Source organism: Capricornis sumatraensis, chromosome 6 (genome assembly GCF_032405125.1).
Source record: "Capricornis sumatraensis isolate serow.1 chromosome 6, serow.2, whole genome shotgun sequence".
NCBI lineage: Eukaryota > Metazoa > Chordata > Mammalia > Artiodactyla > Bovidae > Capricornis > Capricornis sumatraensis.
In genome coordinates this window covers 8,898,590-8,924,830 of record NC_091074.1, presented here as the reverse complement: position 1 = coordinate 8,924,830, position 26,241 = coordinate 8,898,590, and the positions used below count along the sequence as shown (strand labels likewise).

The 26,241-nt window shown below is 44.4% G+C and overlaps 1 pseudogene; it reads left to right on the top strand.

The window, feature by feature from the left end:
* LOC138081230 (probable ATP-dependent RNA helicase DDX60) overlaps positions 1-26,241 on the top strand; it is a 90,022-nt pseudogene that overhangs the window by 44,960 nt on the left and 18,821 nt on the right.

Sequence of the window (26,241 nt, the reverse complement as noted above, 5' to 3'; positions counted from 1 at the left end):
AAAAGGAGAGGTGGAAAGAAGCAGATGAAGGAGAGACAGCTGGGCAGAGACATGCAAGGTGGTGGCAGATGACACGACCGGGGCCAGGGCGCCGCCAACTGACTGTTCTTCCGAGTGAATCTCACTCATCTGTTGTGATCGTCTCCACACGTGAATCCACGGAGCACATGGTCACTGGGTTCCCTGCTGCCCACCATCCCCCACCATTCCATACTAACTTCCATCCTACCCGCAAAGTCAGTCTTTCCTGAGGACCTTGCCACAGCAAGAAGCACAAGGCTTGGTCTCTGGTGTCGCTCTAATTAAGAGGCCGTGTCAGGATTTGCAGATGGTGGCTGTGAGAGAGAGCAGGGTTAGCAGTGGCTTACCCGCCTGGGGCCAGCGGGGCTGCGGGGAGGATCCATGTTAAAACTCTTGTGTAGCCTTTATAGCATTGGTAAGTGTTTGGTAATGTTTGTAAATAAAGTGTAGGTTGATTGGAAGAAAGAGGGGACCAAAACAGCCCTAAATGTGAAGTATGAAAAGGCCAGCTGTGAGGAGGAAGAGAGAGTATGTCTGTGACCTAAAAACAGGAGAGGAATTAGCCAAGTCTGGGTCCAGTCTTTGAATTAAAGACTTTAATGTTTACACCACATGTTTATGTCTGGTCACTGTTAGGATTCAATACTTCTTGCCAAGTTTTAGCCAGATTGTTAAAGTTATCTCAGTATTTTTCTTTGAATATAGTAGAGAAGGCATGGAAATCCTAGCTGGAGAAAGATTTGTGTTCCTCCAAACTTACACCAATTTGGGTTTTAATGACCTGATTTTTGTCATGAACTACAAGAGTTTTCTTTTTCTCCAGCACTTACATGGCTACCTCTCAATTATCTATGGAGGTGATGGAGTGTATATATAGCTGCATTTTAATTTTATTGAGTTTTCTGTGTTCCAAAACCTCCATTAATGCTGAGTAAATAGTGAATTTAATTGGGACAGGTTGACTGGCCAAGTGACTAATCTTGGATAATCAAACATTTGTTATTTTTGATAGCCTTTTTAAACAGTTTTGTTGTATATTCTTTACCAAGATGAAACCACGGAAGACTTAAGTATAACTGTGCAGATGGTGAAAAGGATCTGCTTTGTGATGGGAAAATACCCAGAGCTTCTGCAGGAGGCAGACCAGCAACTCCTGGCCAGGTGCCTGCGGTGTTTAGGGTTCAAGGAGCTGGCGAGTTCTTTGCATCCAGTGCATAATGTTTTCAGAATAGCTCCATTTTAATAGAGCAGCTGTTAGGTGTACAGAAAGTGTCTTGTGCAGTCACATCCTGTCAGACTTTTTCTACTGAAAATATTTGCTTCAAGTTCTTGATCATTATTAGTAATCCAGATGCCCCAACCTGAAAAGTGAAAGTGAAGTTGCTCAGTCATCTTTGCGACTCATGGACTGTAGCCTACCAGGCTCCTCCATCCATGGGACTTTCCAAGCAAGAATACTGGAGTGGGTTGCCATTTCCTTCTCCAAGTAACCTAGAACTGGAACATTTTACAAATGCTTCTCTGGACAAGCAAATTGCATGCTTGATAGTCTCTGCAGACCCTTAAAACTAGTCCTGTGTTTAATTCTAGGAGAACATTAAAAGCTATATTGTGATTGTTCCGTTGTCTTTGTATCAGATTGTCACTCACGTACTGTGATGGGTGTTTGAAAATCTTGATGTCTGCTATTTACTCTTAGTTAAGATAATGATTTAGATGGTAAAAGATTTCTTCAATAAATATTATAAAATTTCAAAGATGGTAAAATGCTTTTCTGATAAAAATTAGTTTTCAGTCATTTTATTTTAAAAAATAAAATAAATAATTTTGATCATTTAAATGATGTTAAAGTTTAAAATCACTTTCAAGTTGGACTTTTACACTAATACAGGTCACAGGAAAGGGCATAAAGGAGAAGAAAAAGGACAAATACTCACAGTGGGCCTTGGGCCAGCCCGGTTTCAGCTGCAGTACATGGGCCACTATCTGGTGCATGATGAGCGGAAAGATCCAGACCCCAGAGTTCAGGACTTTGTTCCTGACAACTGGCAGGTAATGCCTGAATTTTCTATTGTATAATTAAATCTGATCTCAGAAGCTACTCATGATTGTGGTTCCTCATATCATGTTTGGCATGAAATTCTTAATACTGAATCATGTCATTTAAGACTGCCATAGGAAATGTCAAATGTGAACTTTTTCCCACTTAAAGAAAGTGAATTTTCCATATCATCCACTTTTTGTAAGTGGACCATCTTCTTGGAGGTGTTCTGGTGGATTCACATGTGTGTATTTGAAGTTACAGCTAAAACGACTCATTTCTGCATTGGTCCAACCGTATGAATTAAACATGCTTCCCTACAAGAGAGCCGTTTCAGAGGTTCACTCTCACAGGCTGTCTCATCAGCATCTGACTGTCCTCCTTGAGTTGGCGCTGGCGGTGCTGGTCACCCACAGGCTCTCTGCTGCTGCTGGGGGAGGGGCCCAGGTCCTTCCTGCCTGAGGGCAGGCCTGGGGCTGCCAGGGTTTCCGGGAATCCTACACACAGGGCACTGCTGATGCTGCCTTCGCTCTGAAGTGCAGCCCAGAGAGGACTTGGATTCAGATAGTGAGCAGGGTGGGGCTTTGGAGGGCTAGTCTGTCTTCAGCCCATCACATGGTCTCTCGATCCTTTGATGAGTCATCATTTTAATGAATGAAAGTGCAGACTGAGGGATGAGAATCTGTTCTAATGAAGAACCCACAGGCCCTCTAAAGTAGGGCCATTCTTCTCTTTACAAAGGAGAAGATAAGTAGTAAAATGGCTAATTATTGATTTTTTTTCTATTCAGCTACTTTTTCACCCTCACAAAAATACATATTCTTAGATCTTCATTTCTCTAAGCCAAGGTGCACTTAATGACAAGTCAGCAGAAGGAAAATCTGCCCAAGAATAAGATAACTTGTTCTGACTCAGTCCCCATTTTTCACACAGAGCCCACCTTTGTATGCTCAAAAGCACTGTGGTTTTCTCTTCTGGGAGAGGCAGTGATCTCCTCACAAGTTCTCTAGGATCTCTTGGCGTGTTTTCAGCTCCCAACTACTGCTTTGCGGCCCAGTGTTACCTGGCCCAAGCTCGCTCTGCTTGTGGCAAGTCAGTAAGTCAGGAGGCAAGTTGTTGGGATAAGAATTTTAATCGGAAAGCCAGCAGACCCAGAAGATGGCAGACTGGTGTCTCAGAAAACCATCTCCCTCAGTCCCAGTTCAGACTCCTTTTATACACAAGAGAGGAGGGACCCAGGACCAATCGCCAAGAAGGACCACTCAGGTGGCTGGTTGACAGTTGCTCTTAATGGTCGCTTGCTTGGGGGAGGGGCCCAGTGTGGCCCCGACCCCCGAGGGAAACAGGCTGCTGGAGCCCACGTCTGCCCTGCTGCCCTCAGAAGGGGATTATGAGGGAGGTGTCTTCACTTACTGGTTTTGCTGTCGCTGCACCTGGTGCTGACGTGACAGTGCTCTGAATCTGCAGCAAGAGCTCCTGGACATCGTGGACAAGAACAAGTCTGCAGTCATCGTGGCCCCCAAGTCCTCAGGGAAGACCTACGCCTCCTACTGCTGCATGGAGAGGGTGCTGCATGAGGGCAATGAGCGCGTGGTCGTGTATGTGGCCCCCACCAAGGTACGTCCTAGGGCTGGAGGTCATCCCAGAGTGACAAGGGGGTGGTCGTGTGTGTGGCCTCCACCAAGGTACATCCCAGGGCTGGCAGTCGTTCCCGGGTGACAAGGGGGTGCTCATGGACATGGCCCCCACCAAGGTAACAATCACGTGAATTTTCTCATTTACTCCTGAATCTCCTCTTTTGAAATAAGCCCTTGGTCATGTGGTAGATTAGCCCACTTTATTTTTTTTTTCCAGTTTATTTTTTCAATTTTTATTGAGATAAAATTGACATGTAACATATTAGTTTCGGGTATACACCATAATGGTCAGTAATGGTGCATATTGTGACGTGATCTCTACAATAATTCTAGTTACCATGAATCACCTCATGCAGTTACACCTTTGTTCCCCCTTGTGATGAGAACTTTGGACTACACTCTTGGCAGCTTTCAGGTACACAGTGTTCTTCAGGTATACAGTGTTATTAGGAATAGTCACTATCACATCCAGGACTGACTGACCACTGGAGCTTTGTACCTTTCGACCCCTTCCCACTTTCCCCTGCCCCCACCACCATCTCCACCAACCACTGCGGGGGACGACCCGTGAAGGGTTGAATCCTGGGAGCTGCTCCGCAGGTATGCGGAGCCTTAGGCGTTGACCTAAGCTCCCTGTCCCGCCACCCTCAAGAATTTTTACAGCCCTTAAGGCTCCAGGCCGTCTTGCTCCAGGAGGTCTGGCTCTTGCAACATGTCTTAAAAGATAGATTACTTATGCATACATTGGTAGGGGTCTGGTGATTGTATTTTGAGATTAAAGAATATCCCTATACATGTCTTAAGTCACGTACTTTACCCTATAAATACCGTGGCCTAATAAAGGAAGGCATCAGACATAGTGGGTCTGATCCTCTCAACCCCATCTTTTGTCTCTCTCTCTTATTTTTCCACGCGGGGACGCTCCGTTTCTCTCCCCTTGCAGGTGCGACTCTTGCTTGTGCTGGCCGCGGCAAACCACCAGGCTGTTCTGTTCCGTGAGTGTTACTTTATTTTCTGTGCTTTATCCTTCCAGTTTGAGAGCCTAAAGTAACGCTCTCCTTGGAGGGTTGTGAGGGAGAGTCTGGAGTTGCACCCTTGTCGTTCAGCTTTTTGCTGTAACTGAGCGAGGCACCTCCATTTTGCTGGGCAGTGTGGAGTCACAAAGGACCCCGCATCACCTCTGCCCTCCGAGGGGCGTATCCACTCTGCTCTCGGGCATCAGTTCCTTGCCTGTTCCTCACGCCTAGTGGCTTTGCCATATTTGTTTTATGGCTAAAACCACCTGAAGTCAAACTTAACAATAAAATATGATCTTTGTTATTTAGACGAAAGTTTGATTTCCAGAAAGTATAAGTTTGCATATCCTCACTTACAACCCCTTGTTTTTAATGTGATTACTCTTAAGAAAGGCAGATTTAGTTGACATAACTTTGATTCTACAGATTAAAATAAGATCTCACCCCATTTTATTGATATTTATAGGAAAATGTAGCGTTGAGTGACTTAGGGTCAGACTCAGAACCAGATCGATCAACATGTTAAATGAAATTAGCACTTTAGTTTTTATTGTAGCTTTTCTGTTTTTCACACTTGTGAAAGCAGCAAGTGTTCATAATAAGAAATGAATAAAAAATACATCAAGAAAAATTAAGCTTACTGGAAGTGGAATTGGTAATTCAACACAGTACCTATTCCTTTTCTAAAAGTTTTAGAACCCAAAAGTTTAGAAGCCAAATTACTCTTCTAAAAGTTTAAATCTATTTTTATTCCCTCTGGAAGTGTATGGGAGTATATATTCTCTTATTTGTAAACAACATTCCTATGATTTTAAAATTTTATTTCCATGCTGATAAAAAATTTCCATCTCATATTAAATCTGAATTTCTGTGATTACTGACGGGAGAGTCTTCCCATATGATTTCTGGGCAGTGATGTTTCTTTATTCATGAGCTGCTTGTTCATGAAATCTGCCTATTTTCTTTTTCTTTTAGTGAAGGGGAATTCCCTTTTTATTGATTGGCCAGAACTGTATGTAATAAGTATATTTCTTTTTCTCTCCAAATTATAACCAATATACCTCTGTCATTTTGTCTTTTTACTATATTGCACCTATGTTAATGGTATTTTGTTAATATTTGTGTAGTCAGATTTATCAGTATTTCCATTTAGCTTTGCCATGTGTGTGCTCAAATATATGAAAGTATGTGAAATTGTTCACTTTCTAGTATCGTTATGCTCATGTTTTAAAGTTTACATTTTAATCTAGGTGAAACTTTCTAGGGGCATAAAGTATGAAGTGGAGAGATATATGTGGGTTTGCACATACTCACTGGCCGCCACCTGCCTGGTCTGGGGTGAGGATTGCCTGTACCCGCACAGATAGAGGTCTGGAGGCCACCCCCAAATATGCAGACCACATGACCACCCCAGTGCCCGCCTCGGCCATTCTCCTACGTAGACTCATGGCTTCTCTGCAAGCCCTGATCGCCCAGGGAGCAGCTGTTGTTTCTCACGCGTGGCAACACTTTCTGGTTTTCTCTCTGATGAAGCCATTTTTCCCACTTTACTTTACACTGAGGCAATGACCAAGGCTCAGGCGTAGTCACGCAGCTGGTAGACAGCCTGTGGGTCAGTGTATGAGGGCAGATGGGGGGAGAAAGAGGTGATGACGCCCCCGCCCCCGCCCCAGCAGCACGTGCTTTCAGACAGAGCCTGTTGTTCTCTGGGTTTTTCCCGGTGCTCTGTCACATGATTCAGTTCAGTCTCTCAGTCATGTCTGACTCTTTGCAACCTCATGGACTACAGCACATCAGGCTTCCCTGTCTATCACCAACTCCCGGAGCTTGCTCAAACTCGGGTCCATTCAGTCAGTGATATCCAACCATTTGACCCTGTGTCGTCCCCTTTTCCTCCTGTCTTCAATCTTTCCCAGCATCGGGGTCTTTTCCAACGAGTCAGTTCTTCTCATCAGGTAGCCAAAGTGTTGGAGTTCCAGCTTCAGCATCAGTTTTTCCAATGAATATTAGGACTGATTTCCTTTAGGATGGACTGGCTTGATCTCTTTGCAGTCCAAGGGACTCTCAAGAGTCTTCTCCAACACCATAGTTCAAAAACATCAATTCTTCAAATCTGTCACATGATAAACGAATCTCTTTATTTGTCAATCAGGCCCTTCTCAATTAAGTGGCAGCAACCATTGAGAATCGTTTTAACAAAAATCTGCCAAATGGGGAAAGTCTGCGTGGTGTTTTCACCTGGGACTATTGTCATGATGCCCTGAACTCTCAGGTAGGATGCACGCTAACTAATGCATTGGTTACTGACGTACATGATAGCACTTAGGAGTCTGTCTCAGTAGAAGTGTGGTACCTCCCCAGGGTCTTGTACAAGTAATTTTCTTGAATTTACAAAAGGCATCATCTGGTTTATAAGTGGATTAAAAATGATCTGAAAAACCCCATAGTGTAAAAAGTAAAAGCTCTGATTTCCATTCAGAATAACTGTTTCTTGATATTTCTCAATGAGAAGGATGCTTGTCATGATTTCAAATGTTATATTTATGGATGGACTTCTGGTGTTAAGTAAATCAAACAGTTTTCCTCCTTACTGAACTCACAGAAAATGGTTAAAGCTAAACAAACATCCTATCCCAACTTCCATCATTGTTGATTTCTTCTTTTTAAGATTTTTTTTGATGTGGACCATTTTTAAAGTCTTTATTGAATTTGTTGCAATATTGCTTCCGTTTTATATTTCGGTTTTTTGGCTGTGAGGCGTACAGGATCTTAGATCCCTCACCAGGGATCAAACTCACACCGCCTGCATTGGAAGGTGAAGTCTTAACCACTAGACCACCAGAGAAGTTACCCCATCATTGTTAATTTTTAATAAACGTTCTTCAACCTAAACTGAACCTCAGGGTCAGATTTTGAAGAAATAAATCTGTGACAATTAACTCCTTCTATTGTTATTACCTTGATTGCTCATAAATAAGAATTTAAACTTCAAATCTGATATTTTACCATTTAGACCTAAAAAAATTGCAGGTTCACAGTATTCAGAAAAAATACATTGCATCTGTAGTGAAATGTTCTCTGAAACAGGATCGTATTCTAGCTATTAGCAGCTCCATTTAGGAGTTTTAACTCTCTCTTTTATATTCTTAGAAGCACATCTGTATGTGGCAAGCACTTAAAGTGTTCTTGTTTGTGGGTGCTCATCACAGTGCCTGCCTGCTTTGAAATTCTGCTGCTGGCTCCGTACCACCAGGTGTGGTGACAAGGATCAGATACATCATATTTGATGAGGTAGGCTTGGGGCTGTTCCTCTGGGCTGGTTTCCTGGTTGCGTCAGTGCTACACTAAAGATGTTTGCTGCTTCAGGGCGTTGTCGTCTGTGTGGAGTTTCTGTTGGGTGGCGGGGGACACCGGCTTCTCCATGAACCACCGTTTTCCTGTTCTGGCTTAGGACCGGGTATCTGTGTCTGTGGGCTTCTGGAAGGCAGAGGAGCTGTCTGTGATGACCATGGTTTCGGGGGAGCAGAACCACCAGGACATAGGTGTTCCTGGGCAGAGATTCCATAATCCAATCTTTGATCCCTAAAGCAAAGAATAAGGCCTCTAGCAAGGATGTCAGTTACATGAGTTATCTTTTCACTTGTGATCCCAGCAGGAAACCAACGACATACCCCAAACAGAACAGTGCCAGAAGAGCATTTTCCAAAGGTGTGTGTATAGGGGGGAGGGGCTACTGGGGGTTAGTGCAGGAATGCCGGGCAAGGAGCCCACCCGTTGGTCTAAGGGTACAAGGCAACGACGCGGTCCTTGAGGCCCACAGGGAGGTTCTGTGTGTGCTGGCCGCTTGGGGAGGACAGCTGCCTTAGTGAGGGTGGCGGGGGACAGGGGCGGGCGGGCAGGGGGGCACAGCTGGCTCAGGGCAACCTGCCAGGAAGACAGCTGGTGGCACTGAGACCTCATCCTCATTCCCTTCAGGTCTCTTGCCCAGGCTCTCATTTGTCCAAATCCGATGGACCCAGAGAACCCCTGGAACCCTTTAGAAGTAGCCTCTGTGGCTCAGTTTCCCAGGGCAGAGAAAGCAGGATGGAAAATAGACATTTATAGGGCAAATGAAGGGTGCTGAGAATGTTTTTATAGCAGAGTAAGAGTATCTATTCAGAGAGGCTTACAGCATTATAGAAGAATTCTGCTTTAAGGGGCTTTTGGCTTAAAGGGGAAATGATGATAAAAAGCCTGTATTTCACTTAACTTTTCTTGTGTGAACTAGGAGCCACCAAGAAGGCTGTACTTTTGATTTGTTTGAAGCTGACTTCTTGTGTTTATTTCTGCTCAATCTGTATACACTGCATCTTGAAGGCCTTGAATATTCACATTTGCAAAACATCCAACAGCTTTGTCTTTGCACTCCAGTGCCTTGACCTGTCAGAGAAGGCAATGGCACCCCACTCCAGCACTCTTGCCTGTAAAATCCCATGGACGGAGGAGCCTGGAAGGCTGCGGTCCATGGGGTCGCTGAGGGTCGGACACGACTGAGGGACTTCACTTTCACTTTTCACTTTCATGCATTGGAGAAGGAAATGGCAACCCACTCCAGTGTTCTTGCCTGGAGAATCTCAGGGACAGGGGAGCTTGGTGGGCTGCCATCTATGGGGTTGCACAGAGTCGGAAACGACTGAAGTGACTTAGCAGCAACTTAGCAGTAGCAGCGTTGAACTGTACTCTCATTTCCAAGCTCTGAAATGAAGTGACATGGGGTACCTCAGCTTCCCCAGTTTGTGTAAGGGTAAAGCTGGAGGTCTTTGGAGACTGATGGCTCTTCTGGCAGAGTCAGGAAAGAGTGCCATGTGTACAGACTGTAAGGCCACCACTCGGCTGAGTGGTGTGTTATCTGACTGTGTGTGGTCAGTCTCTCAGTCATGTCTGACTCTTTGCCACTCAATGGACTACGGCCTGCCAGGCTCCTCTGTCCATAGGATTTCTTAGGCAAGAATACTGGAGTGGGTTGCCGCGCTCTCCTCCAGGGGATTTTGCCAACCAGGGATCAAACCCGTGTCTCTTGCGCCTACTGTACTGGCAGGTGGATTCTTCACCATTGTGCCACCTGGAAAGTCTATAATAAATAGCATTCTCCAGGGAAGAATACTGGAGTTGGTAGCCATTCCCTTTTCCAGGGGATCTTCCTGACTCTGGGATTGAACTCGGGTCTCTTGTGCCTCCTGCATTGCAGGCAGGTTCTGTACCATCTGAGCCACCAAACCAAATAGGCAAGGGAATTTAAAAAAATTATCTAACGACTGTGATAGTAAGCCCTTTCCAGTTGATTGCCAGGTGTCAGTGCAATCTGTTTAAAGGAAACCACTGTGAGATGAAGTATTTCCTGCCATATCATAGACAAAGGTGTCACAGCCTTCAGCTATTTTGGCCCTCCAAATGTGACTTTCTAAGCCCCAAGGGCGCCCAGGAAGAACAGTGTGTGCCATCTGGCAGCCTTGGAGCTGCCACCACTGCCTATGGTGAACGAGGAACTAAGGACGTGAATAATCAAATCACAGGGCAGTGGCCCCAGATAGCTGAGATGCGTAAGAAAGGGGTGATTTCAGGGAGCCCAGACTCTTGCGTCTTCCCACACACAGAAAAGTGCAATTCCTTAATGAGATATCTCGTCTTCCCTCAGTTCAGTTCGGTTCAGTGACTCAGTCATGTTTGACTCTTTGCGACCCCATGGGCTACAGCACGTGTTCCCTAATTAGCAGTAATCTTTTGATTTTCAGACTACCTGCCCCTGTTGCAAGTTTCTATATTACCTGACTTCCCACCCTCCCCTCCCCTCCCTGTCTCCTCAGAGCAGTTCTCTCAGGGTCACTTGAGACACTGTCTCCTGGGCTTGAAGCCCTAAAAATTCCCACCAAACGAAACATAACTCTCAGCATGTTTAGTTTTTAACTAAAACTTGTGTCCTGTGATTTGATTATTCACATCCTTATTTCCTTGCTCACCATAGGGAGTGCTGGCAGCTCCATGGCTGACAGATAGCAGGTATTGTTGTTTCTGGGCGTCCTCGGGGCTCAGAAATTCACATTTGGAGGGCAAAAAATAGATGCAAACTTATATTTTATAAGTTGACACCACTTCTGAGAGTCTTCTCTAAATCTAGTTCCATTTGCTTTATCAGGTCAAAGGACATTCGTGAATTCAGCCAGTATAGAAGCAGTGTCTCCACAATGCCAGGCACTGTGGGTGGGGCAATGCACAGGTGTGAGCCACAGACTCACTGGGCCAAAGGGGTCAGACAGCTGAGCATACGTGTGCCTGTGGCAGCCCACTTCCCGGCATATGGTGGCGAGAAGGGCCAGCCTGTCTGACTGTGATGATGGCCAGGTAGGGGATGGGTGCAGCCTGAGGACAGCTCTGCAGTGCTGGTGGGAAGAGTCTTCCAGTGGGTGACACTGAGCCGAATTCTGCAAGTCCAAAAGCGGGTCAGAGCATTCTAACCAGAGGGAACAGTGTATGTGGAAGCTCTGGGATAGGAAATTTGTGGTCAAGCAACAAAGCGAAGTCCAGTGTGTATGGAGAGAAGCAAGTGCATGAAGGGAGAGGGGCTGGAACGAGGCTGGAGAGCCAGCTGGTGGGGGTGGTAACCCCCAACACCATGTTCGCCCTGTTCAGGAGTTTGTATTTTGTTCCACATGTAGTGGGAACATACTGAGAAAATGTAACTGGGGGCACGGCCTGATTGAGTTCATCCTCGAGACACATCTATTGGCTATGACGTGAAGAGTGCAGGGGTGGTCCAGGGAACTGGGAGGTCAGCCGGGAGGATATTGTGGATGACCTGGGGGCCGTGGAAGTGGAGAAAATGCTTAGATTTGAAAGATATTTTGCAAAGTAAGATACAGAGGAATTATTGATGGATTGGTTGTGGGAATTAAAAGAATTAATTAGGATGTGTGTTAGGATTTTGTGTTGGCTGAATTTGTCAGTGTTTATTTAAACTTGGCATAGTTGGCAAATATGAAACCATGTATGATGGTGATTCAAGCTTCCAGGCCTTATTTTCATCTGCTATTTTTAAATCAACTGGAAAGTTATTTAATTTATTTAATCTAAATAATCTAAACTAAAACAACAAACAAAAGCCATTCACCAACTTCTCCCATGTGCACTTCTTGCAACTACATATGTGTTCTCTATGTATTTGAGCTTGTTTGTGTGTGTGTGTTTTAAGATTTCACATGTGAAATCATTGTTTGTCTTTTTATGTCTGACTTATTGATTTATTTCTCTTAGCATAATGCCCTTGACATCCTCCCATGATCACAGATGGGAAGATTTCATTCTTTTTCATAGTTAAATAATATTCCATTCTGTGTATACATACTACAGTTTCTTCATCCATACATTCATCCTTCAGTGAACACTTAGGTTGCTTCCTATCTTGGCTGTTATACATGGTGCTGCAGTAAACATGGGGGATGCATATATCCTTTCGTTCTCTTTGGATAAATACCCAGGAGTGGAATTGCTGGATCATATGGCCGTTCTAGTTTTAGCTTATTGAGGCGCCTCTGGTACTGTTCTGAATGGCTGTAACCATCTCACATTCCCACTAACAGTGTACAAGGGCTCCTGTTTCACCATACCCTCACCAACAATGTTTTTTTTTAATGTGTTTACTTGGTCTCTGAGTAATGGACGTTCAGGGTGCTTTTCACCATGCTTTTGTTTATTTGTGTTTTCACCTTTGGGCTGTGCTGGGTCTTCACTGCTGCATGGGCTCTGCTCTAGTTGCGGCAATCGGGGGCTTCTCTCTAGTCATGGTGCCCAGGCTTCTCACTGCAGCGGCTTCTCCTGTGCAGCCCGGGCTCTGGGCTGTGAGGGCGTCATCGTGGCACGTGGGCTCAGTAGTTGCAGCTCCTGGTCTCTAGAGCACAGGCTTAATTGCTGTGGTGTGCAGGCTTAGTTGAGCCGTGGCTTGTGGGATCTTCCTGGATCAGGGATTGAACCTGTGTCTCCTGGATTGGCAGGTAGATTCTTTACCACTGAGCCACCAGGGAAGCCTCCAGCCAACAGATTTGATTTGTGTTCTTTCTGGTGGTGGCTGTTCTGACAGGTGTGAGTGATATCGCATGTGGTTTTGATTTTCCTTTCTCAATGGTGGGTAAAGTTGAGCATCGTTTCATGTAACTATTGGCCATCTGCTTGTTTCCTTTGGAAAGCCATCTTTCAGACCTCCTGCTCAGTTTTAATGGAGCATTTTTGTCTTTAATAGGCCCACTGTTTCGGTGAGGAAATTGGAGCAGAAATCTGGGAGCATCTCCTCATCATTATCCGCTGCCTCTTCCTGGCCCTTTCCACCACCATCAGCAACCCGGGGCATCTGACTTGAGTAGGCCCGAGCTTCAGTCTAGATAGAATACTTACCTGTTTTGAATGTTTGAATGTTATCTTTTCTATATGCGTTCTGGAAAGTTCCATAACCACCTGATGAATCTCTTACCTTATCTCTGAATATTCAGGGGATAAACCCACCCCTCCTGGCAGGTGCTGAGCAAGGCCACACTCTGTAAAGGAAAAAACCAAGGGTTCCCCCAGCCAGATCTTCGGCTGAGTAGGAAATTTCCCCTGTATCTCAAAAAAGGCTCACCAGAAGTGATTGATTTATTTTTCTTTTTCTTTGTCCTTTTGCAAAGAAATAAAATTAAAATAGCATAGTGGCTCCCTGGTGGCTCAGACAGTAAAGAATCTGTCTGCAGTGCAAGAGACCCAGTGTCGATCCCTGGATCAGGAGGATCCCCTGGAGAAAGGATAGGCTACCCACTCCAGTATTCTTGCCTGGAGAATCCCATGGACAGAGGAACCTGGTGGGCTACAGTTTGTGGGGTCACAGAGTCAGACGCTTTGATTGAGCGATAGACACACACACAGAAGGACGCAGTTTGCCATGGACCTTGAGACTTCTTGTGTTGTCCCAGTTTGCAGATGTTTAGAAAGATAGGGAAGCATTATTAGCTGAAAGCCCCATATCATTTTTCCCTTGCGCTACATCCTTGCCCACTGACAACAATTTTAGCAAAGACTCAGATTTGCCAAGTGCCTTTCTAAGTACTTTGCATATGTTGATTTGTCTTAGATGGCCAAAAACTCTTACGATTTATTATTTTAATTGCTGCTGTTACAGTTTTTCTGACTGCTATTATTATTTCCTTTTAAATATGAAAAACGAGGCACAGAGAGATTTTGTGATTCAACAAAGAGTCTCAGCCCATGGTAAGGAGGCTGGGATTCCATCTTAGGTCGTCTGGCTCCGGGGCCTATTCATTTATGTACAGGTTTTAAGGCACATGCAATTTTCTGTATTTTGAAGTACTTGATATTTCAGGAAGTGGTTCCATGTTCTGCATAAATAATATGTAATTTAAATTTTAACGTGGCTACAATCTGTAAAACGGTACTGAAAACAAGCAGACAGTATGATTGAAAAAAGTATTGCTTCTACAGAAATGCCAGCTGCCGTGCCAGTTCCCACAAAAACTACTTGCTGATGAAGGAGTCATGTAAAGTGAGACTTGGTAGGTTTGACACATCATAGGAATTTTGTCTCTTCCTTTCAAGTTATCCCATCATTATGTGTCCATTCATTGGGAAATTCTTGCTCTTCACTTCCAGTGCTCGATGAAGAGAGATTCAATGATTTAGAGAAATGCATATGGTCAGTGAGCAATCATGACATTTCCTTTGACCATTTTCACCTGTGTGCTGCGTTAACAACGGACCACGTGAGTGATGCTTCCGCCATGTGTGTTCTGAGCAACGGCTATTATTTATGTGACATTGCAGAGCTGCCTGGGTGGTCCTCATCAGAATTACAGAATCAGTACTTTTCACAGATATTTAATCTGAGTTTTAAAAGTAACAAGAATAACTTCCCAGTTTTTATCTCTTCCTTAATGGTGTATGTCTCTGCAAAGCTTAAAAATGACTGAGCACTTTAACCTGAAGTTTTTTGGGTTGATTTTTCTTTATTCTTAGATGTTATATTTGGCCATTTTCCTTCTTCTCAGCACCCATGTCCACCTTTTTGGACACTGTCTCTTCTCTTAGTGCAGCTACAACTTTGTGTGGACAGTGTCTCATACATGTGAGAATTTGATCACTGTGAATTAGGTTAGACAAGGAAAGGATGCTTTTCACTGATGTAGCAATCACAGTGTGATGTTTTGGTAGTAAATCAGTAAGGTGGAAGTCTTAAGGTGACCTCATTTGGGGCTCTGGGGTTTGAGTGGGGGAAGATTTCTTAATTTTCCTTTCCATTGTATTCTGAGGATGGCCCATTAAAGTTTTGGTTGCCTCTCAAAGTGATAATTAGGCAATAGTTTTCCTTCCTTCCAAGACTGAACAAGTTAAATATACTCTAAATTCTGTTGTCAGGTGAAGCCTTGTAGTCTGACAGTTTTTAAGCCACATGCAGTTTTCTTTAGTTACAATAGTTGATGTCATAGGGAGTAGTTCCCAAGTTCTGCCTGAATGACGAATCTGGATCCGAAACCTAACTTAGGTAAATAAATAGGATAATTCTGATCCTGCTGAGCCTCTGATGGCTTTCTCTTGCAAACAGCCAAAGGCACAGCTCCTTGGTCAGGCTTCTGAGGTCTTCCAGGACCCAGCCCCAAGTGCTGCTCATCCACTTGATGGATTTTACTGGACGCCCTCATGGTTTATCTGTAAACTGGAGTGTTGCACCACAGATGCACCGTACCAGCCATCCAGACCCTGTTGCTCTTGGATGGCTCTTCTCATGGGAAATCTCTTCAGAATCCTCTGTGACCTGCTTAGCTGGAGGGGGTCTTCTCTCCATGCACCTGGTCTGTATTTCCTGTCCGACAGCAGTCGTGGTTGGCTTGCTGCTGAAGTTCCTTAAGAGCTTGTCTTCTTACTGGAATAATTCCCTGAAGACAGATTTTCTGCCCTTGTGGTTTGTAACTAACTGGATTGAAATGTTTGTTACATGAATATAGACACCCAGAGTGAGCACGTTCTTTGGGTTCTAAGGATTTTATGTATCTTGCCTCTTTTAACCTTCACAACAATTGGATGGATGCCTTACTGATACTCCCGTTTGACAAGCAAGGCAGGTAGGGCAGAGAGAACCTGTACTGCCGAGGAAGGGGTGGGACTGGGGTGCAGTCTCAGATGGATGACCCCAGAGCCTGCAGCTTCATCGCTGTGTTCTGAACAGACTGGTGGACAGATGCGTGAGTGAGGGACTGAGTGAGAAGCATGTTACGGCCTTTGGGCTGTGACGCAGTAGCTTCTAAAAGCAATGAAATTAGTTCAGTGTGGTAATTTTCCAATAGGATTTCATTACGGGACTTTCTTTTTTTGTGTGGCAACGGCTCCATTTACATCTAAAGAAAACTGAAATGTGGGTGAAATTCCTGTGACCTAACTCACACCCCGAAACTGGAGTAGTGGTGATAACCCGCACATGGATAACAAGCCCCCTTTCTCTGTGTCCATCTCTTCTCCTCTTCCCTTTCCACCTTGTCGCCAGGCGTCTCAGTGCAGCGTTTACACAGTCCTCCGTTCTGTGTAGATGGTTCAGGGCAGACTGTCTTTAGGTGGCAGCGAGCACAGGGATTGGGAGAACTTGGTGAGGTTGGCATCTTGCTCCAAGTGCCTGTCTGCTCTCTCAGTGGCTATTAATGGCTGGCTGGGAAGCGGATCCAGCTACTCTAACCCCACGTGACTCCTGCAAAGGTCATGCTGCTGCGTGAGTCTCTTTTGCAATAGGGACCCAGCTTGGACGGCATTGAATGTGTATGTTGACCGTTGTGTGTGTAGCGTGTGTTCACACGGAGTGTTTCCTAAAGCATCAGTGGTGAATGGCATGGCAGCCTCCCTGAACAAGGAGACGACCCCTGATCTTGTGTAGCAGACCTCAGGTGGGCGTGAGGAGGTTGGGTGGTGCGGCCACAGGAACAGAAGAGCTGTCCCCACAGGTGTCTGCTGTGGCTCTGCTCTCACATGGGGCTCTAGAAGGAAAGGCTGAGTGGCTCGAGGGCCTGCCTCCACGTGAGGCTCATTTCTGGCACAGGGTGGAGTCCAACCTTGTCACCAGCTATCTGGCCACTCGGAGACAGCTGTTGGGACAGGGGTGTCAGCCCCAGCAAGTGTGGGAGGGGCTGCCCATCTTTCTGCTGCCTGTGGAACTGGGCTTCCCATCACCTGCGGGGTTGGGGACAATGCGATTTGCTGAAGCACCATCGTGATGTGATGCTGTGTGCTCATAAATGAAGGAGGGTGGGAGCCTGTGGCCTTTTATCTCTCTTCCTTGTCTCCCTGGGCTGGCTCATTAGTTGTCACACAGTGAACACCAGCTGAATGGAATGGTGTAGCCCAGCTTTTGGTCACAGAGTTGTTAAATTGATTAAAAATGAAGACCTGTAAGTTGATCATTCATCAGGTACATGGACAGTCGAGGCATCGGTCACATGCTGGGTGTTTTCCTAGGCTTGTGCCGTGTGTTGTATAGCTTAGTTCTGACGGCAAAGGCAGTACGTCTCTCCATGGTGGAAATAAGGGCATGCAGGGTTCTGTAAGAGGCTAAGAGCCCTAAGAAACCAAATGCATTCTAGTGACCAAACCAGAACAATTATATCTTAAAAATTGTGATAGTTCTAGTATTTATTTTATTTGGGCAAGATATTGTTGTTGTTCAGTGGCCTAGTCATGTCTGACTCTTTGAGATCCACCCCGTGCACTGCAAGTTGCCACTTTTACGTGGTAATAATAACAGAACAAATGCTAAAGCAAGATATTCAAATACTATTTGGCGAAAAGCAGTTTTTTCTGTTCAGCAACTTCACTGCTCAGGCTGAGATGCTGAACTGTAGCCCAGGCACTCACCTGCATTCTGTTGATTTTTACAGCCTCAGTCCAAGTACGTTTGGCATAAAACCTTGTGTACGTTTCCGGGTGCAGCATGCTGACTTCGTATGTTTGTTTTGCAGTATGAGGGCCACCTGTGTCGCGTCTGAGTCCTAATCCTTTTTTTTTTTTTTCGTGGTGGGACAGTTCAGATCTAGTCCCAGCATGTTTGGGCTGCCCAGCTGGCTCAGGGGTAAAGAACCTTCCTGCCAGTGCAGGTTTGATCCTGAGTCGGGAAGATCCCCTGGAGGAGGACGTGGCAACCCACTCCAACATCCTTGCCTAGGAAATCTCATGGACAGAGAAGCCTGGTGGGCCACAGTCCATGGGGTTCAAAGAGTCAGATATGACTGAGTAACTGAGCACACACATCCTCAGCACGTTGGTGTTCATAATTCAGCTTTGTTGTCTGTAGTCACTGTGCTGGGCCTTAGCTCTTCAGGTCTTACTTATCTCCTAGTTTAAAAAGTCCAAAACCTTGTGCTGAGGTGTTTGCCTTATTTGCTTTTACTGCAGTCTGTAAGGTGGCAAGAGAGATACTTGGATCCTACGTTGTAGATGAGGAACCAGCATTTAGAGGTGGAATTAGAATTAGATCTGATTTAAACTTGGCTGTATTTTCCAGCCTAACAATTTTTTTCAACTGTATTATTTGAAGTGGCTTTTTGTTTTTTTAGCCCTGAGTTTCCAAACCTGAGTTTCACAACTTAGTAGCTGTTTATTAAAACTCATTCCCTACTGTCAAATAACTTTGGAGAAATCTGTGTACATAGCCCCTTCCTGAAGACATAACCTTTCCAATGAGAAACCTTGAGGAAGCCTATTCATAAACCACCCCACCCCACCCCAACCTTTTCTTTTGAAAGAAATCTGCCAGCATTTCAGGGATCATAGTTTCACAGGCAGTGGATTTGTAGCAATAGTGGGTGAATCCAACAGAATTTACTGCAATACAAGCTTTTGGGGAACAGGATTTTAAAATTTATATTTTAAAATATCTGAGGAAAAATAAATGACATGGATATCCATAGGGCTTAAAGCAGAACTGAGTCAGTACCTGGAGAGAAGTTTCCTTGAGTGTTGTGAAAGTGACCTTCAAGTGATCTTCAGTACAGTTCAGTTTAGTCGCTCAATTGTGTCCGACTCTGCGACCCCATGAATTGCAGCACGCCAGGCCTCCCTGTCCATCACCAACTTCTGGAGTTCACTCAGACTCACATCCATCGAGTTGGTGATGCCATCCAGCCATCTCATCCTCTGTCGTTCCCTTCTCCTCCTGCCTCCAATCCCTCCCAGCATCAGGGTCTTTTCCAATGAGTCAACTCTTCACATGAGGTGGCCAAAGTATTGGAGTTTCAGCTTTAGCATCAGTCCTTCTAAGTGATCTTAGGACTTGAGAAAGTCAGACTTGCCCCTTTCAGGCTGGTGCTCAAAAGCCAGGAGCCATATTTATAGTGAAATCACACTTCTGGTGCCAGGGTGGAGCCTGTGTGTTCTTGTCTGAACCGAATTTGCAGATCTTTTAGACACCCCCTCACCTCTACACTTATAGAGAACTGGCCCAGCTGCAAGGTCTCAGAACTTTGTATAGGAACTTTGTGGTGGGCTTTTGGGTTTTTCCCCTTTCTTAGTAAATCAGGGACACTCTTGGTTAGTACTGTTTCCATCAAGCATTTTAGATCAGGGATAGTTTCAGTGTCTGGGTTCACGATAGTGACTCTGAAGCAAAGGATAAAACTTCAGATGAAACAGAAAGAATATTAAATTTTTCCATTTTATTTTAAATGTAGATTGAAAAGTTTGGATTCCCTTCCAATCTTACCCTTTCACCTCAGGAGATGGTCCAGCTTTATGATACCTACCATGTTTGAATTCTGGAAAAGTTGTCTCAGAGCTCAGGTAAACAGTAATTTAGCAATTGTTTTTGAATTGATTTTAGTGGATGGTAACTGCCATTCACAGAGATGAGCTATCACCCTTCCTAATCATCTGCATCTGATCTTTGAAAATCACCAGTGGATTCTTTACAAAATAAGATTGCTCCTCCTCTAACAGCCTTCCTGCTCACAGTCTGTGTTTTCCCCTCAACTCCTGAGCTTGCTTCCTCTTCTGCTTTCTGGGACGGGACCACCCTTCCATCTCCCGCACTGTGTGCCGGGTCCTGGGTTTCTATTCTTGCCTTCCTGTCCTCTCCTGCCCCTTCCTTCTCTCTGCCCATCTGTGTTCAGCTCCCTGTTGGTTTTGTTGCACATTCTTCTGTAAGGGCTCACCATCCCATTAGGTTTACACACCAGGAACAATGGGGAGATAGTTTGCCCCCTGTTTGCAAGACACTTGCAATTGTGTTCATGAGACATATTGTTGAGAAGCACTTGGATTTTCTTGCATGCTTTTACTGAATTTTGTGGCATTCCTTTTCAAGGAGTTGTGTCCAGAGGAATAAAATAAATTCATTTTATTTTGAGAATAAAGTAGTCATTAGGAAGATGGATGCTAGAAAGTGTGAAGAGAGCTTAAAGGCAGAACTGACGAGCTGGGTGAAGAATGGCCACACCAACAAGGTAATTTTCACACATGTTTTGGATGAAGCATCTCTGTGTTCTTGTTTCCTTGAGTTATACTGTGCAGTCATGACTATTGTCTTGACTTTTTAATCTTCAACCTCCATTCTAGGATTTTCAGTTGAGCGTGAAGTCCAGTGGTTCTGAGATAGACCAGAAAGGACCTTGGTCCTCAACTTCTCCCCTGCCCCACCCGCCACATGTGCTCTGAGTTCTGACGGATGCAGGCAGCGGAAGCCCTTCCGTGGACCAGGTCGTGATGCCCAGACAGTGTGGGGCTGGAGTTACAGTGATTGGTGATAGCTGAGGAGAGCTTTTGACTTCTTTATCTCTTTTTCAGAAGCTTTTTTTTTCTTTTATGACTTTTGTTTTAATTTTCAGAAATTATTTTTGTGTTAAAACCTCAACCCGGGGTCATATGAGTTATGCATATTTATTTTAAGTAAGTTGATGATCTTTTTTATTTTGATGTTTGCTTTGTTGTCATATATTGAAGTTTCTGATTTTGGGGGTGTGACACATATTAGAATTCTCAGGTGAGCTTTTCCCATTATCTTTTAACTTAGATTATCTCCTCCTGCTCAGAAACATAGTTTTATTTTATTCCACTTATTTTGCCAAGAAAAACCTTTAAAATATATTTATAAGAGATTTTTACATGATAAAGAGAGAAACTGATTCACCCCATCTGCTGCCACAGTGAAAGTGGCGTTATTTACCAAATAATCCTCTTCCTGACTGATTTGTGTTGCTTTAAAAAGTTGCATGTTAAATTGCACCTGTGTGCGTGGTTATTACTTTTCATCTTTTTGTTCTCTAGTGTACTTCTTTAGTTCTTTTGCAATGTTTTATCTTATACTTTCATCTTTATTATTTTTGTTACATACTCTATTAAAGAACCAGAGGCATATAGATTAGATAGCGATGAATATGTTTTATCAAGAAGTAGGCACTCCTGTCTTCATTATGCAGAACTTAAAATAATTTTATTTTCCCTGCTGTAGGCAAGAATGGTCCTGGAGAGTGTTCATCCTCCTTCAGTCCTCAGTCCTTTGGTTGTTCAGAAAACATGGCAATTATGTTTCTACTTCTTGTTGCAAAGCTAAGGGAAATGGAGAAGTTACCTGCATGGTTTTTTCTGTGAGTCACTTAGTTTGTTTTTTATTAGATGCATTCCTTTAAGGATAAGAGTTATACAAACTTGACTTTTTTAGTGTTCAATAGGATTTTTGGTTCCCTTTTGCTATCAGAGTACATATTTAAAATGACACCTTTCCAGTTCAACTTTAAATGTTCTCACCACAAAAGGGAAAAAAGATAACTTGGGAGGTAATGGTTTTGTTAACTAACCTTATTATGGTCATCATTTTGCTATATATACCTGTAACAAATTATTGTGTTTTCTTCACCTTAAATGTGTATAGTGTTATATGTCAATTTTGTCTTGATAAAACTGAAAACAAAAAGCACAGAAAAAAGCAAAGGAAGCACTACAATTCACAGAAGATTGACCATCAAGAAATCTAACTTAGTTCACTAATCATAATATTCTCTGGTGAAATAAGTCAAAGAGAGAAAGACATATACTCTATGATCTCACTTATGTGTGAAATCTAAATAGTCATACAAACTAGTGTACATGGGGAACAGAAATGGTCACACAGACATAGGAAACAAGCTTATGGTTACCAAAGGGAAGAGGGAAGGTGGGGAGGGGCAAACTGGAAGCTTGGGATTAACAAACTGTTAATACTGTATATTAGATAGCCAGCAAGGACCTGCTCTACAGCACAGGGGATTTTAGTCATGGTCTTGTAATAACCCATAATGGAGTAGAGTCTTCAAAAACACTGAATTACTGTCTTGTATAACTGAAACTAACATGATATTATAAATCAACTATACTTCAGTAAAAAATAAAGTCAGGACTTAGATATATTTAGCTAATACTAAGGATCTTTGGGGGCTTTCCAGGTGGCACTAGTGGTAAAGAACCCGCCTGCCAATGCAGGAGACGTAAGAGACATGGGTTCCATCCCTGGGTTGGGAGGGTCCCCTGGAGGAGGGCATGACAACCCACTCCAGTGTTCTTGCCTGGAGAATCCCACGGACAGAGTAGCCTGGCAGGCTACAGTCCATGGGGTTGCACAGAGTTGGACGTGACTGAGGTGACTTAGAACACACACAAGGGTCTTTGATTCTGTTACAAGAGAGACGTAAAGGCCACTGGAATTAAATATAAGAGCAACTATGATAACAATAAAAATAAATTTTAAAATAGCAGAAAATTTTTTTGTTAATTTTTTGCCCCTCTCTTAAGAGTATACAGGGGAGCACCTCTCTTCTGTAGACAGAGAAAACGCACTGGGGTCGGCCCCTTGCCTGTGGGGTGCCCGACCCCTCCTACAGGAACATTTTCCAGGGGGCTCTGCTTGCTGCTGCCCCAGGAGGGGGACTTCTGACCTCCCAAAATGTGGTTAGTGATGGGGCTGTGACCCAGAGCACCCCGTGTTCAGAATGAAGCTCGTAGCAAGGGGTATTCAATCTCGACAGCCGTATGTCAGTGGTAGCAGTGGCTGCCTGGGTGGTTGAATTGTTTTTATCACATCACTTTCAAGGCACGCCTTCTTTTCCTCTCTTTCCAAGTTTGATTTAGGGGCTGTGGAGAGAAGGGCTGAAAGTGTGAAAAAGTTTCTACAGCGAAAGCAGGAGTGCAGAAGGCCCCCCAGGGCAGATAGAGAGACCCGCAACGTGGCGAACAAACTGCACAAAGTGGCAAAAATCCATGGAGAAATACAAGGCAGTGTGAGTGTGCAGCTCAGCACATTGTGCTGGGAAGGCCGGGATAGTCGCACGTCCCAGCAGGGAGGCCGCTGGCTGCACGGACCAGTTAGTTGTCACTGGGACTTGTTTGCTGGCCAGTTCTGTGCTTGGAGAACTGTGTGTGTGGTGGGCCCCTCTGCCTCGGGGCCCTCATTCTGGGGCCCTAGTTCTTGGGGCCTAATTCTGACTCCTCTGGGTCTGAAATGCATCCCTCCCGCCCCCATCCTCGTGTCCTCAGTGACGTCCTGGTCTCGAAGTGTCCACATCTTCCTTGGATGGTCACAAAGTTCTTCATGGAACCTGACCTTGAGGCTCCCTCCTATACTGCAGCTGACATTCAGGCTGATAACCTCACCCTCACTCGCTCTTCCTTCTGGGCGGTTGTCCACGGACCAGCATGTGTGGGCTTTGCCCTCACCTCTTCAGGTGCGCTTCCTACTACTCCCATCCGACAGTACCCCTCACACACCTCTCCCTAGGGCTGTGTCCCCCTGTACTGTCCCGTAATCTTGGGCCCTCCATCCCATGCCCCCAGAGCTTCTGTGCAGCAGCTCGCCTGAGGCATGCCTGCCCCTCTTCCCCCCACCCCTGTTTGGACTTGTCCCTTTCTCCCGGGCTCATGCCGCACTGCAGTACTTGGTGGGTCAGTTGTGATGTATTGGTCTCTTTCTCCTAAATTGTCGCTCCCTCACAGCAGGGACCGTGCATTTTCCTCTTTTTATCTCCAGCTGTTATTTTATGTGGTGTCCTGCTACTCACAGCTTACAAAATCAATTACATTCTCACAAATGTCGGTAGAAAGGAAAGGTGCTTTTAATCAGGATGCCACCCATCTGGGAAGAAGGCGGGCTAAGTATCTGCTAGAAACACCTCTGAGATCCTGCTCGGCTGAATGGCATTGAAACATGTAAATTATCATATGTGAAACGAATCCCCAGTCCAGGTTCGATACATGTTACAGGGTGCTCAGGGCTGGTGCACTGGGATGACCCAGAGGGATGGGATGGGGAGGGAGGTGGGAGAGGGGTTCAGGATGGGGAACACATGTACACCCGTGATGGATTCAAGTCAATGTATGGCAAAACCAATACAATATTGTAAAGTAAAATAAATAAATATATAAATTTAAATTAAAAAAATAAAAACCATTGAGCACCTAAAAAATAAATAAATAAAAATTAAGGGAAGGAGGGGAGTCATCTCAGTGAATCACTGAGATGAGGGGGGTCAGTTGCCATCCCCTCCAGGCTTGAGGATGCCTCAGAATCTTCCTCTGGATGTTCTCTTGTTCACATAGTTTGGTCACACAGTTTACACGATTACTGAAGGGGAAGCTCGAGAAGAGCTCTGGTCACCTATTAATTACTGATTCTCATTTCTTCTTCTCTGATCTCTGTAGAGAACCAAACAGCCAGGCAACATATTGTGTGTCCAGACTTGAAAGGTGTGCTTGGGCAGAGATGAGTAGAGCCTGGGGCTCCTGGTTAAAAGTCAGAGACAGTGTCGCTCTGCTAAGTGACAAGGAGAGGACCTCATGCCGAGGAGGGCTTCCTGCAGAGAGCTGCGCACACAGTCTCAACGCACTGCTGGCCGGGCCACAGCTGTTCATACCTGTTTTGCAGTGAACGGTAGTTACTTCCTTGAAAGTGGAAACAGCTTTTAGAGCTCCTTTGTTTCTCACGTTCTAGAGCAAGGTAGGATTTCCTGCTGACACTTCTGTGTGTCTTCCTTCCACCGGCTGTGTATCCTTCCTTCCACCTTCCTTCCATCGTCTCCTTGGTCGTGACAGCAGCTGTTGGCCTTTTCAGGCTCTAGTTTTCTAATAGCTTTTCTTCAGGCCTCTAGGAGTTATGGTTTCAAGCTGGATTCAGTTCAGTTCAGTTGCTGGATGGCATCACCGACACAATGGACATGGTTTGGGTGAACTCTGGGAGTTGGTTATGGACAGGGAGGCCTGGCATCCTGCGGATCATGGGGTCGCAAAGAGTCACACGTGACTGAGCGACTGAACTGAACTGAAGTTAGCTAAATTATTATATGGTGTGCCTGATATTTTCATTTCATCATTTTAAAATGAGATTTAAATTAAAATGAGATGAGAGGTGATCATTATCACCCACAAGTGTTCCTGCTGCAAGAGACTCTGCTGACTGATGCAGACAGCTCTGGGGTGCTGTGGACATCCTGTTATCAAGAATTCTCATGTATTTTCAATCTAGACACAATATTCACTTAATGGAAATATCAGCTTTATGCATTTTTTCTGATTTGTTAAAGAAGCAAACTATTCATAACGACCCGAATTCTGAAAAAAGAAGGAAAATTTGAAGAAGAAACCTGTGTAAAGCATAAAAGGCTCAGAGGAGAAATTATGAACAGTGGAGTATTTCTAGTTGAATTGTGGTCTGAAGTCCTTAATCAATGAATGTTTCAGCTGTTTTTATAATTCCAGCTTTCATTTATGACAGTGTGGCTTCTTTCCCTCTTTATGACGCATCCAGTTAATTGTTCTGCACTTCTGGGGGACATTCAGGAGAGGATCATTGAATATTTTAATAAGTATACAATATTTTACAGTAATTTTCTTCATTGTATTCACTTTTTTTCTTCCTTTTCCTCAGAAGTGCAAATTATAAATTTGTTTTTTTTAGAAATGACAAGTATACAAATTTGCTTAAAATGGAATTTGTGAATGTTGATACCCACTTATAAAGGATAACCACTAAAATATCAAAACCTAGTCAGGCCAAGTTATCTAACATCTTAGACTCATTTTAGAATAACTTTCAAGAAATATGATTTTAGTTTTTTTGTGCCTTTATTGTCTTCAGTTCAGTTCAGTTCAGTTCAGTGGCTCACTCGTGTCTACTCTTTGTGACCCCATGATTCACAGCATGCCAGGCCTCGCTGTGCATCACTCCCAGAGTATACCCAAACTCATGTCCATTGAGTCGGTGATGCCATCCAGCCATCTCATCCTCTGTTGTCCCCTTCTCCTCCTGCCTTCATCTTTGCCAGCATCAGGTCTTTTCAAATGATTCAGCTCTTCTCATGAGGTGGCCAAAGTATTGGAGTTTCAGCTTCAGAATCAGTCCTTCCAATGAACACCCAGGACTGATATCCTTTACGATGGACTGATTGGATCTCCTTGTAGTCCAAGGGACTCTCAACAGTCTTCTCCAACACCACAGTCCAAAAGCATCAATTCTTCAGCG